This window comes from the organism of the source record quoted next, unplaced genomic scaffold (assembly GCF_019419815.1).
Source record: "Pyrus x bretschneideri cultivar Hongxiangsu unplaced genomic scaffold, Pyrus_bretschneideri_v1 Contig17, whole genome shotgun sequence".
NCBI classification, from domain to species: Eukaryota; Viridiplantae; Streptophyta; class Magnoliopsida; order Rosales; family Rosaceae; genus Pyrus; species Pyrus x bretschneideri.
Genome location: NW_025999468.1, coordinates 5,771,806 through 5,785,985, shown reverse-complemented (window position 1 = coordinate 5,785,985; position 14,180 = coordinate 5,771,806). Strand labels below are relative to the sequence as shown.

At 35.6% G+C, this 14,180-nt stretch overlaps 1 long non-coding RNA gene across 9 annotated transcripts; it reads right to left on the bottom strand.

Moving 5' to 3' along the window:
- Nucleotides 1-712: 712 nt before the first annotated feature.
- Nucleotides 713-12,020, bottom strand: LOC103968008. Of its 9 annotated transcripts, none has more exons than XR_007257368.1 (14): nt 11,409-12,020; nt 10,667-11,305; nt 10,441-10,545; nt 10,171-10,211; nt 8,317-10,050; nt 8,106-8,174; nt 7,423-7,528; nt 6,843-6,888; nt 5,938-6,006; nt 4,314-4,359; nt 2,366-2,617; nt 2,075-2,144; nt 1,750-1,814; nt 713-1,074 (listed from the first exon to the last, which is right to left on the bottom strand). It is a non-coding gene; the product is annotated as an uncharacterized LOC103968008 (long non-coding RNA). The 9 variants fall into 9 exon arrangements; XR_007257370.1 differs by lacking the exon at nt 7,423-7,528 and adding an exon at nt 5,739-5,799 and having other exon boundaries at nt 2,366-2,500; XR_007257367.1 differs by lacking the exon at nt 7,423-7,528 and adding an exon at nt 5,739-5,799 and having other exon boundaries at nt 11,409-12,018.
- Between the last annotated feature and the right edge of the window lie 2,160 nt (nt 12,021-14,180).

Sequence of the window (14,180 nt, the reverse complement as noted above, 5' to 3'; positions counted from 1 at the left end):
TTCCTTTGAGCACTCTACAAATACATCGCCAGTCTTTCGCTTAAAAACCCATAAAGCACAACATGGTAATCTGCTAAACTTTTGATGTCATTCTCTTGGAAATTGCTGGTCATGGGCCTAAGTCGTAGCACCGAGTCCAAATCTGCACCGGGTGGACTTTGTAGTTGTATTTGTGCTTGTCGAGCTGATCTTCCTTAGTCTACCATATGTACCTAGGGGTTGGGATCTCTGTGAGGAGTCAAGGAAATAGATTCCCATTTTTTATAAGAAATGCAGACAACTTGTGATGCCAAATGCACATTCTTTTACAATGATTCGAACCATCTATTTTAATTTCATATATATATATATATATATATATATATATATGAAATGTATATATCATCTTCTATGCCATATGGAACAAAAGTGTAGGGCAAAACTGTGTTGTAAATTAATTTGTTGTAATGTAAGGTCAGCTCACACATTAATACATTGACTTGTAAATCTCAAGAATATTAGTATTAAACTAGAAAATGTGCCCGCGCGTTGTTGCGGGACTTGAATGCATCACCTTGAACTACATGAATAAGATACATTTTACTTGAATAAATTCAACACAATCATAAATGAAGAAAGGGATAGATGAGTGAATGAGGTTAGTACGATATGCAGCTTCGTTTTTATATACATTCAACTGAGTTGACATGAAAAGACATTGTATAATGAACATGACGAAACTGAACGTTTTGGTTCCCTAATAAACAGAAGTAACATACAGTTCACACAAATCTTGCCCCTGTAGTCAATGTGGCAAAATATATATCCTATAGGTTAGGCAACATAAAAACTGTTTCGTTCTTATTCTAGCATCAAAGTTTTCAAGCACAAACGTGCAAAGCAAAAAACATGCAAGACGCCTGTTTCAGTAAGAAACGGAAGTAACATCCAGTCCACACGTATTTTGCCTTGCAGTTAAGATGGTGTTTCGTTCTTGTTCAAGCAGCAAAGTCTCGAAGCAAAAATGTTGAAAGCCAAAAACATGTAGAACGCCCTGCAGCAGTCGTTCTTGTTCAAGCAGCTAAGTCTTCCGCACTATAGCAAAGAATATAAATCATAGTTTAAAAGAATATCTCACGATGGTCCTGTTTAGAATCACAATTTACTCCCTCCCAATTTCCACCTAACTCCGAATAAACAATGTTGATAAATCTTTATCATCACCTTTAACAAAACAGATCACATCGAAAAGAAGCAAAAAAGTTCCTATGCAAACAAATTCTTCTGGATGTCCAACTTAACCCATCTATGGGAAGGCAAGCAATCGGACGTGCATTTAGACCAATGAAAATAAATTATACAATTAAAAACATCAACCGATCCTCCTGAAGAGAACACACACACATGCCAACATATTATTCACCAGATTCTAAGCTTTCATTTTCGTTCTATCCCTTTCGTTATCAAAACAGCAAAAGAATCATAGAGCAACCTTCAATCATTTATCAAAACTGAATTAATTAAACTTCTGCTCAGCACTCCATTAATTTTAATTGCAACTCTCATTCTAAAAATTAAAAATTTTGCAATTGAATAATCAAACTCACTTACACATTACATTCCTTTTATTGGTTTTTGACACAATACATTTTAGGATTTGATGTTACAATAATATCACTGCAAGCATGAATTGCGATAGATATAGAAACCAAACTTGCACACAAATGTTCGACTGAATTCAGAACCACTTAATTCAACACAAAAAATTACCTCACATGCTTGCTCCCCTTCTGCTCTCACATCGTTGGCTGCGCTTCTAAACGATTAATGAAGTCCTAAAACCAGAACAACAAAAAACATTTACCTATCCAACATTTCAACATAAGCATGATATAGAAAGACAGAAATCCACATGTTGCTTTGTTTTTTCAGAACCAACACCCTCTCCTCTCTCCCCCATATCACACACCCCCACCCCGTGAAGGCACTGACACCAGACCACCTCCCTAGAAACCGGCCCTAAAAACCCATACTCATACCTCCCTTACCCGTTACCTTTCTCAAAGCAAAAAGTGTTATATATGATAGTACTCACCCCAATCTGGTTAATGACATTCACTGCATAACGCTCACCAGTAGGTATAGTCTCGCTCTTTAAGAAAGGCCTGAGGTCAAAATTGGCAACAACAAATTAACAAAGCAAAATGAAAGATTAAATCTAGTCACCACAAATATTTTCTAAAATGGAAGATAGACCAGAGTCAAACAGGAAAGGGATAGCAGACACAGTGAGCTTTGTCTCAGTTTGAAAAGAAAAAAGAAAAGAAAATTGGGTAGTTTCAGGAGCAATAACTATGTTGAGTATAGTGAAGGGGGAAAGCCATACCTTCCTATGAATGAATTTAAAAGAGGAGATTTTTCTGCATTTTTAGGACAAAAAACGAAGCAGCTAACATTTCTTTCTGTTTTTTGCCTTTTATGATCTTCTGATCTTCTAGTAACATGGATAGCTGAAGCAGAACTGCCATTGTATCCAACATATATCAAATTCGCCAAACTTTGGTTTGGATATAACAGTGTCATGAGGGCCCACTGGATCTACAGATTCAGAAAAACTCTGTGAGCCATTCACATATACCTGTCAAAGTGCACAACACCATTAAATGCTAGAGTTGACATCTACCTGTTCATCCACAGAACAGATACAGTGAAGGAGACACAGAAAACAAACCAAGCTTCGAGTCCCGATGTCTAATCTAAATTAGAGAACGCTCACCCAGAAGACAAAGTAATACACATTTCTTAGGAAATTGTTTTGCAGTAGAGGCTATATAAGTGATCATTTCAGCAACCTGTTGCTGAACTTGCGTTTATCAAGACATAACAAAGTAAAGCAAACAAAAAAAGGCATTGTTAAATCTTCCTAACTAAAAATTCATAAAGTAACACCACCAAAACAAACAAAAAAACGCGTTGTTAAATCTTCCTCACTTTAAAGAAAAAATTAAGGAATATCCCCACCGTAAAAGTAACACCACAAAAAAAAAAAAAAACAAAAAACAAAAAAGGCTTCGTAAAGACAACACTCTTGTTAAGATACCCCAACTAAATCAGTTAGCAGCAAGAGAACAACATGGCAATGGGAGTCTACAAAAAGGAAAAAGAACAGAAGATATAAAATAGTAGACAAATGGTCATAGTTATATTAATTGAAATTGTTCAAAAAAAAAAAAAACAATGATGAATACATACTTCCTTAGAATAAAAAAAATTGATTAATTCATTATAATGGTTTCTTGGAACCCAAGTAGAAAAGGATACAACTTAATAACAATGGAAGCCACAAACCTATGTCATTTCTTATTCGGGATCAAATAGAGCATAACATACTTCCAAAAGTATATAAACGATATAATATAGGTTAGAATCGTTGGATATTAATCTACAGTGAAGGAAGCTGTTAAACATATATGCTTAGGTAAATGATTTTCAGGCACCCTTATTTTTTCTTGCCACTGGACTGAACAAAAAAAATGAGAATGAAGGGCTAAATCACTTCCAGTTAGTCTTCTTATTAGGCTGTGACCAATCTACAGTACATGTAACATCATATTTGAAATCGAATTAACAGTTTTGAATCCTATTTGGATCACCAAATCTTATTTATTGATTCAGAATCGATTAACATCATATTTGGATAGATCAAAGTTAATTTAAAACCTAGAAAATATTAAAATATAATGAATGAGTAACCTCATTCTTATTATATTTTTCGATTTTAATTAAACTACCACTACAGAAAACCATAAGTAATATAAAGATCAAAGGATATGTTATATTAAGTCATACTATATCAAGTTGGACTGAATTAGCCTTGATTTATATAGATCCATTTATAATCGGATTATCAAATTGAGATCCAAGCAATTGCATATTCTTTATTCATGGTACCATAAAAATGGGTATATACTAAGTTGGAATCACTACAGCAAAAAAATAAATAAAAAAAAAAAAAAAAAAAAAACAGAGAATGCAGCATTTTCTCATATTTTCGAATCAATTCTAAACCCTAAAATCGTTAAGGCTAGACCTTTTATTCACACCTCAGTTGTTGCTGTATCCCTACATCTATGAATCCAATTTCATTCAAGAAACAATGCAGAGGATAAAATCAAAAAAGAAGTATGTACCCATGATTAGTTGTCTCGTTTATTCTTTACAAACTAATCACATATTTAAAATCTAAGTACAAAAGCTTTGCAAAGGTAATAAAAAAAATGGGTGTATAACTAATTAGGCTTTTGAACATGTAATCAGTGTGCAGAATTGTATACCTAAAGATGGCAATGCAGTGTATTCTTCCTCCCAGAATCAGGGTTCCTGAAATTTCCAAAGAAAGTAAATCCGTTAGGAAATCCGAGAAATTGGAGGAGCAAATATCATTAAATTTGAGTTAAATGAGGTAACATACAACAATTAAATGAGATAGTAAACAGATTTCAAATCTAGGAAATGTAATGGTTGAAATCCAACCAAATCTAATCGTTCAACCTAATGCGTTTAATCCGAAATCTAATGGTTGAAATCCAACCAAACCTAATCCTTAAACCTATTCAACTTAAAACCATATGCCAATTGGCAAATTGGCAGATCAGAGTTGAGTGGAAAATGGTTGACTTGACTAATAAGTGAGTGATGAGTTTAAAACTCATCACATTTTCTCACATGCATTCTCCTTGGTCTTGGGATGGCGCAAAAACAAAACCACCATCCCACCACCTCCACCTCCACCTCCACACCCACCTCTACACTCACACAGAGTCGCTAATACAACCCAACCCAACCCAACCCAACCCATGTGGCAGACACACATTTCAGGCTCCCAATTTATTCACTCATAACTTCATAATTCAAATTAACAATGTGAAACCAAAGATGGTTACATCCTTGGCCTTGACAAATTTTGGTTAGAACTATAACGTTGTTTCAATTTTTAAAATTTGATAACAGCAAGCAACAGAGCAGATAATATTAAGATCGAAAAAGCATTCCAGAAACCGTGGGAAAACTGTAAAAGCTAAAAAAACTGTGATGGTGGAACGGATTAAATTTGTGAGAGTGCAACAAACAAAGGGTATATCTCAGAAGGGTTTAACTGACGACCAATCATTTAGACTTGATAATGTTCTGAATTATCAGCCAGATAAAGCTGTTAAGATGTATTTTGGAATCAGTCCTCTCACAGATCAATTAATTCAAATCGTAGTTAAATACTAATAGTGGCTTTAAAGAATGTAGGCTTGGTTTTAAAATAAAATAAATAAATAAATAAACCCAGAGCTTTCAGTTTAAGCACCACCCTCCAATGCCAACAGAAAACACACACAAACAGGACATGATTAACATGAAAATGAAGCTGAAACGAAAGTAAAGTTGAGCCTACGTTGAAATGGATTAAAAGGATGATTTTTGCAGCTGAAGAACAACATTGTTACCATTCAAATACAAACATATAAGAGAATAACATATGTTTGAACTCTTTGTTCAGCGTTGAAATAGATTTGGATGACTAAGAACTCCCACTGTCAACCCTTTGGTACCACTAAAGAACTGTATATTTATTTGCAGATGATCAATTGAAACACCCCACAGATCAATTAATTCAAATCATAGTTAAATACTAATAGTGGCTTTGAAGAATGTAGGCTTGGTTTTAAAATAAAATAAATAAATAAATAAAGCCAGGAAATTAGTCTTACTCTTCTCAAATTGATGTTTCACACTTTTAGTTGCATGCCAAAAAACCAGGACATGTGTATGCTGGTGTTCTCAAATCCAAATAATACGAAATGATTCTCTCCAAGTTAGAAAAAGGACACTATATACTGTATCAACAAAAAAATAGAAGGAAAAAGTTTTCATGAATAAGGAGATGATAACGAAAGGTTTAGGATATACCTGCTGCTATGAATTACAGATTCCTGTGGATGAGGCTCTTTGTTTCTCAAAAACTTGCAGGTGGTTGAGCTGCAAGGATACATGACATGGTGAGCATCTGCCCCTCAAGTATTCATATCTACAAACCCTCCTCTAAAGAAAAATTCATCCAGAAATTAATCACTGAGTATGCAAGGTTGGCTTGCATATTCACGTTTAATCGTGGCCAGGATGATAGGAATTAAAAAAATACGAAAACAGGAATGATGTAACTTTACTTAGATTTCAGGATTCTAAAACCTATTGCTGAGATTTGAGAAACATAGGAAATGTGTTTCATGATTTCAAATTAGATTTGCATAAGAGTTCAAAAACGCAGACATGCCTTCTTTGCATTCCCCTAAATGCTAAACGCTAAACCCTAAACCCTAAGCTTTCAACACCAAAACACCCAAATAGTACCAAAATTTTGCAATGTGCAGGGAATATACTAAAAAAACTTAAGCACCATCTATCTAAACAAAATCAAAGAACCCAAACCATATACAAAATCTCCAAAATCAATTTACCCAACCCCTAAATATATAATAATAATAATAATGATTCTAGTAGAAATTCCAATCCATTACAACAAAACACAGAATACCAGGTATTGCTGGATGTAGATATCCAAAACAGCGGCACCCATCAATTGATCTAATTACGTATCCATTCCCTATCCATGGCATACAAAGTATGTACTCCCTGTTTACATGTTCTAAAACATTTAGTAGACCAGCAATCAAAATTAACAACCCTAATTGTTGAATACACCAAGCTCTCCAACTGAAAATGTTTAATTAAATTTTCCAACTTAAAACCCTAAATTAAATCCTACAAATTGAAATAGCAGAAACAGAATTAGAGAGAAGGAAGAAATCACTGACCTTCGAGTTGTTGAAAGCTCTGACGGGTGTTTCTTTTCATCCAGCCCTAAAAACAGAACCCACAATTGTAATATAATAACCAATCATTGGTCAAGAATCAAATTAACCCAGCCTGTGTATAGAAAAATTGAACAAATTTAAACATTTATATGTATGTATATTCCAGTAAATGCACTGAACCCTAAATTGCAAAACTACGTCAGACTGATTGAAGAAGAGAAACAGAGAGGGAGAGGGAGAGTGAGTGGGACGGAGAGAACCCTAAAAACAGAACCCTCTGGCAACCTAATACAAAATCAAGCCAACAAATTCCATTTCAATTTTGACAAAAGAAATCGAAAAAGAATAATGAAAACCGGAACGAATTACAGAGGAACTGATGGGTTTATGCATCAGCAACGTGATAAAACCCAGAAACACAAAACATAATATGTATCAGCTACAAAAACCCAAATAAATAAATAAAACACTCAAATTTCTATGTAAAAGCAAACATATTTTGACCCCAAAGCCAAAACGAAGATGTCATATATGGAGGAAGAGAGAAGCAATAGAGAGGGAGATACTAACTCAAACCCACCATCTCTTTACAGCCAACACACTTATTCCCTCAACCCTACCCTCAAATCTTGTACCCAATCAACTCTCTCTGTCCCCCTAATCGTGCACCCATCGTCACCTTCTCTCTGCAACCAAGGACATGATTAACATGAAAATGAAGCTGAAACGAAAGTAAAGTTGAGCCTAAGTTGAAATGGATTAAAAGGATGATTTTTGCAGCAGAAGAACAACATTGTTACCATTCAAATACAAATATATAAGAGAATAACATATGTTTGAACTCTTCGTCCAGCGTTGAAATAGATTTGGATGACTAAGAACTCCCACTGTCAACCCTTTGGTACCACTAAAGAACTGTATATTTATTTGCAGATGATCAATTGAAACACCCCACAGATCAATTAATTCAAATCATAGTTAAATACTAATAGTGGCTTTAAAGAATGTAGGCTTGGTTTTAAAATAAAATAAATAAATAAATAAAGCCAGGAAATTAGTCTTACTCTTCTCAAATTGATGTTTCACACTTTTAGTTGCATGCCAAAAAACCAGGACATGTGTATGCTAGTGTTCTCAAATCCAAATAATACGAAATGATTCTCTCCCAGTTAGAAAAAGGACACTATATACTGTATCAACAAAAAAATAGAAGGAAAAAGTTTTCATGAATAAGGAGATGATAACGAAAGGTTTAGGATATACCTGCTGCTATGAATTACAGATTCCTGTGGATGAGGCTCTTTGTTTCTCAAAAACTTGCAGGTGGTTGAGCTGCAAGGATACATGACATGGCAAAAAATTAGAGGGAAAAAGAGTTTGTATCCAAACACAGTAAGGAGAATTATATTAGAAATTAGTTTGTATAAAAGTTAACAAAAGTTAACAAAAATTTTTTAAATGGATTGAGAAATACCTCAGTAATGGTCTCTTTGGTGGCTGTTGTGTGAATGAGGGGGTTTGATGTGTATGCTTTTGCTGGATCTACATGCATATGAAAAATAAAATTTATAAGTGCATCCCAAAAATACAGAAGCAACCAAGAAATGGAAAAACAACCTAGGAACATAGAGATATTCGAATGATGTGTATCCTTTTCTATGTCATTTCATATCAATATAACACCCCTATACGTACACACACATACCAAAACAACCTACATTCAGATTTGCATCATATCCTTGTTTCTAACTCTCTGGGGAATTTTCACAAACACCTAATAGGCAAGATTTGCTTCCATTTAAAAGAAATCTGATTTAATCAGTGATCTCAATTGCATGTATATCTGAACGACCATGCTTGTTAGTCAGTCATGTTATAGGATGTATTTAACACTTACCAAGCGGTTCCAAAACAACATCCTACATACATATTATGTTGCCAAACTATGAATCAAGACCGAACTTTCCTACTTTGGTAATGTAATCTCCTAGTCTAGTTACAATTTGGTTCCTGTATTTTGACCTGAAAACAATTTTGGTCCTCTAGAAGTTGCCAATGGCACCCGAATTGTAACTGGAAAACAACTCAGACACAACTATGAAAAATTAAAACTCCAGGCACCAAAGTGTGAGAACAAAGAAACCAAAATAGTTAAATCTACCCTTTTATATCATACATACCATTAAAAATTTGTTTAGAGATAAAAATGGTAGTCATAGTAGAGAATCCAACCTGACCAAAGAAAGTGGATTTCCTCACTTTCTAGTGCTATTATATTTACCGTGCTTGAGACTATTCAAAGATGAAAAAAGTGGAAATTTCATGCAATATGAAAACAAATACCTGATAGTTAATACTGCTTACCATAGAAGCTAACAATCTTATTTTGTACGAAAAACATGAAGATCACTAAAAGACACCAGAATATAACTTTCATCAATGACATACTTTATGAGAATTTTGGATCCAAAAGTGGCTCCAATAAAATAAATTTAGGCTTGTATATGCAATATATTAACATGAGAAAAAAAACATGCATCCCTAATGAAATAATGAGGAGAATGGCCTTTGACCATTTGTTGTCTTTGATACAACTCTTTTCATCCATGCCTTCATGTTTGTATCCTTTGGGACATTGACATGAATAATTTCCAGGTGAATTTATGCATGTTTCAATATCTGGAAAGTAAGGAACCATGGACGAACATCAGTTAAAATCCCAATTTTTAAATTGGTTGAATTGGGAAAGAACTATTTGTACATTCACATGGTGTTGAGAGAAATAACCTTGAAAATAAAGCACTATACATACACAAAATCTGTTCGGTATAAAAAGTAGCAAGAAACAAATGTAATTTTCAGCTTCTAACTCATCCATTTGATCAACATATTGATGGAACAAATGTAACTTTCAGTTTCTAACTCATTCATTTGATCAATATCATCCAAGTCAGAAAAGATAGAACATAAAAATGATCAGGATATATAAATAGGGGCTTCATCTGAGTCAATATCAGCCACCATTCCCTAAAAAATTGATGTCAGGACTCTGCCAAGCATCTATGAAGCCCCTTCAAAGAAAGACACTTGTTAAGGAACAAAACGGTGAAGAATACAAAAGGTAAGTAGCGACAATCATCAACTCAGCTACATATCCAGCACAATAGCCAATGTCTTCCTCTCTTTTAGCAATATGCAAATCCCTAATCTGCAAACAATAATTTGGAATCTTGAGATACCAAATCGACTTCACCAGGGTTTGAAGGTTGCATTTTTCATAAAATTTAAAAACTAAAAGCAACAACAATATTAATAAGTGAGCACTCACCAAAAAATAAAGGAATGGAAAGAGCGATGATATTGTCAGTGCTACAAAACGATCATCAAACAATAGATCAAGGTTAAAACATTTATAAAAGAGTTAGAAGATGGTGCAGATATAAACATTACTTAATAAAATTGATAAATGATTTCGAGCATGACAATGCAATCAAATTACAGGATCAGCTCTTCCGCCTTCAAACACACTCATCAACACCATATTAAATTTCACATTTTTAGGCGAGGGTAAACTACCAGAAACGAAAAGGATTTATACCTTTTATCAAAGATCTACAGCCTTGGTTCCTCCGCCATTGCTTGTCTTCTCCTGCCTGGGTTTTACATTCCTGGCAGTCTCCTCCTTCCTTGGTAGTTTTTTGTCCTGCAAAGAGAAAAAAATTAGGATTAAATTCTAAATGCAAGGTTCCTTGATTCTTCTGCTTCAGAAATTTGTTGTCGCATAGCCAAAAATTAGAGAAAATAGGCTTTGGTTCAGAACTTACTCATTCTCTGCAGACACGGGTTCCTCCTCAATTTTTGTCATCCTCCTCTTTCTGCGATCTCTCTCTGTCTCTCTCTTTGTCTCTGTGCAATTGTTCCCTCCCTCTCCCTCTCTCTCTCTCTCTTTCTGCGTTCTTCCCTCTGTGCAAGCCCATACTCACCAACTCCCTTAATCAACTCTCTCCATTCTCTGTCCGTGAAGCATCAATAATCTGAAAACCCAGTTCGATTTTTCATTGCTCGGATGGAGAAAATTAAGGAATGAAAGAACAAATTAGGGTTAGCACTAAAGTTGAGAGCGATGGACAATTGAGAGAAAGGAAGAGTCTAAAAGAGAGAGAAACATAAAGGATTAGAGAGAGGTTGAGTGTGACAGAGATGAGGGGAAAACACGGGATGGGATCACCAATCCCTCAAATCAAATCCCTCAAATCACTCATCTGAACGTGCAACAGAGCATGGTCCCATCGACCCCATTCCGGTTCAGAAACAAAGGAAATGAAAGTTCCCCTCTAACCAATGCTCGTTCAATCACCGACAACAACAATTGATTTGGGGATAAAAAATCAACCCTAACCCCCTTTTTGGCAGCCTCACTCCTCCCTCTCCCTTCCCCTCCCTGCCATCCCACGCCTCTCTCCCTGAAATCCGTCCACAAATCCTCCCACACCAAATTTAGATCAAACCCTAATTTCTAGAATAATGATAAAAATCGACAAAAAATATATCCAATTGGCACGTTACCATTGATTCGAGTTCTGGTAAGGAGTGCGGCGGCGAGGTAAGGCGAGGTGTGCGAAGGCGAGGGGAAGGCGAGGTGTGCGACGGTGAGGCGCTGAATCGACTTTGTCGTTGAAGAGCTCTGGAGCAAAATGGGCTTGTCGTTGAAGAGATCTCTGGAACAACATCGGGTTTGCTTCCATCCCCCACCCTTTCTACGATGGTCGACACGTACACGCTGAAGGGTGGCAATTTCGTAAATAAATTGAAAATTTAAATCTGAAACTGAAGAGACGGTGGTAATCTTGTAAATAAACTGAAATGTGGTGCAAAACACTGTTCATTTCTACAGTGCAATTTTGCCAGCTTCTTTAGACTAAAGTAATTATTAATATGAATAAGAAAAAAAAATCGTAAAGAAGTAGATCGGCCCCATAATTTTCCAGAATCAATTTGACCAAATGAAATTAAAAAAAAAAAAAAAACTATTATGCAAGTACAGAACTGGTCCAAGAATTTCGTAAAAAGGAAATATGTGATCGAATGAATGAAATGAGTAGGAGATGGAATAACTAGTCCATAGTTGAAATATCGCGACCTCTCCTTATTCTGCTGGCCCACGATCCTTCCTTTTGTGACCTTCTGTTCAACTCAAGAATTTGTTGGCGCCATCTATTTTCTGCACCTTGATCATATCTAATAGAATTATCCATATTGAAGGTGCTGCTCCTACAATAATCTTTCAAACCCAACATGTAATCATATTCATCGCGCAACAGAGGATCCGATAGCGTCTTATAAGCCTCATTCAGTTGCACAAATCGCTCGGTGGAAATATTGGAATAATGTTGATCGTGACATACATCTGGATGATAGCGAAGCGCCATGCTTCTGTAAGCTTGCTTGATCTCGTCTTTGCTCGTGTTAGTATTCGGACTCAAATTAAGTAGTTTGTAGAAATTGGTACGATTAGTACTATCGCTCTCGTAATTATTTGTAGCTCTGCATGTAATTTTAGTGACTTTGCGTGCATGACAAGTTAGAAAAGGTTTAGGGTTAGCAGCTGCAGCACTGGTGCTAGGGTTTTCGCAGCTTGAAGTTAGCAGAGAAGTATTCATGGCTATGTGAAGATTCTGGAAATGCATGGGAAAAGAGTTATGTGGGTTAAGGCTAATATATACAAAGTAACATATCCCATCTTTGTATAATATTTAATTATATCATAATCCAACCATTAAAAAATGGATTAAGGGAACGTGTCCGAGGAAGAAACGGTCAGCGAAAGAAGAAAATAAATTGCTAAGTAGCGGTAACTCCTAAACAAAACGCGTTTTCTCCATAACAACCATCGAGGTAGTGTTATATAAATGCATGATATATAATATGATGTGATATTCTTTATTAGTACTGTGTAATTTGGTCAGCGTTGAATCATAAACTGTCGTCTTGCCTTGCGGTACTTTTAATTTCTTGTCTTGGAGGGATTTGTATAGCACGAGCATTCGCACATTTAGGATTCGAATTTTGAATTTTGGGTGGTTCTAAGTTTTCTAGATAGAAATAGAGTACAAAGCGCGTAAAAAAAAATAAAAAAAATCAATTTATTCATTTAGGCGTTTCGTTGAATGCTTAATATGAGTAATATCGAGAGAATTTGTCGAGTATTGTTCACGCAACTTGTTGAGATATACTTAGCATGTATTACATCAAGTACTTAATAAGTAAATAAGGACTCGTACAAAACATTCGGAGGGTCTTTAGAAGACCTTCACATGTCTATTTTTGAACTCCAAGTGGTCCTGAAACCACCTAGGTCCTAGTGTGCATCCACCTCTAAGCACGAGTACACTGTCATAGTGGTGTTCTGGGTTAGTTCTCTCATGTGTCCTTATATATTTGCTCTTGTTGACATGCAAAATATCATTAAAACAATGTACTTGTATCATATAAATTGCTCTCTTGTTTCAGTTAAAAGATTAAAAAAAGTCCATGGTAGTATTATTAGTAATAAAAAAAGGTACCGCTCGGCCGAAAGTAAAATATGCTTTGAGGTGGACTTTTTGGCTTTCTAAAGTCGTCGCGCAATGCGCATAGCCGACTTGACCATTGTATTCTTTTCTTTCACAACCTCGAACTGGGAATCAGGTAACCGATAAGCTTGCTAAACTTGTTATTAAGGATGTATTGTGAACCTTACGTCAAAGAATCAAGAGACTTTGTATGTGTATAAGGGTGCATTACTGAGACAACAATGGTAAGAGCTGGTAAGTTATACCGCTTTTGAAATTTTCACAACGAATAGTTTATCTTTAAGTAAAACGATGATATCAATGTTGATAGTAGTGGCTGTTATGGTTTGGCCATGTCGATACTACGAATAACCTCTTCCTCGAGTTTCAGCTCGAGCTTCTCCATCGTTTTTATCGCGTTCTCAAATAAGTTAACTTAGTTTATTATCCCGACTGGATCACTTTCTACAGTATTCAGTCTGCTCGCAGCTTTTTCTTCAGCTTACCTCCCATCTATATCGATAGGCAGCGGTGGTAAGAGCTGGTAAGCTATACCACTCAAACATCAAACAATCAGTCTGTACTCCTGAATCACCCTTGTACTCAAGCCAAGGACCAATTGTTTGCTCTCCCCACCCTGATTTGGGCGGGGACGTTGCAAGCAGAATGATGGGACGCTGAATTGCTAAAAACTGACGAGAACAGCAGGCATGTTCTTAAGAAGATTGAAATCGGGACATGGTTGTGGAGCTCCCACAACCTAATGCTTCTACATCATCTATACATC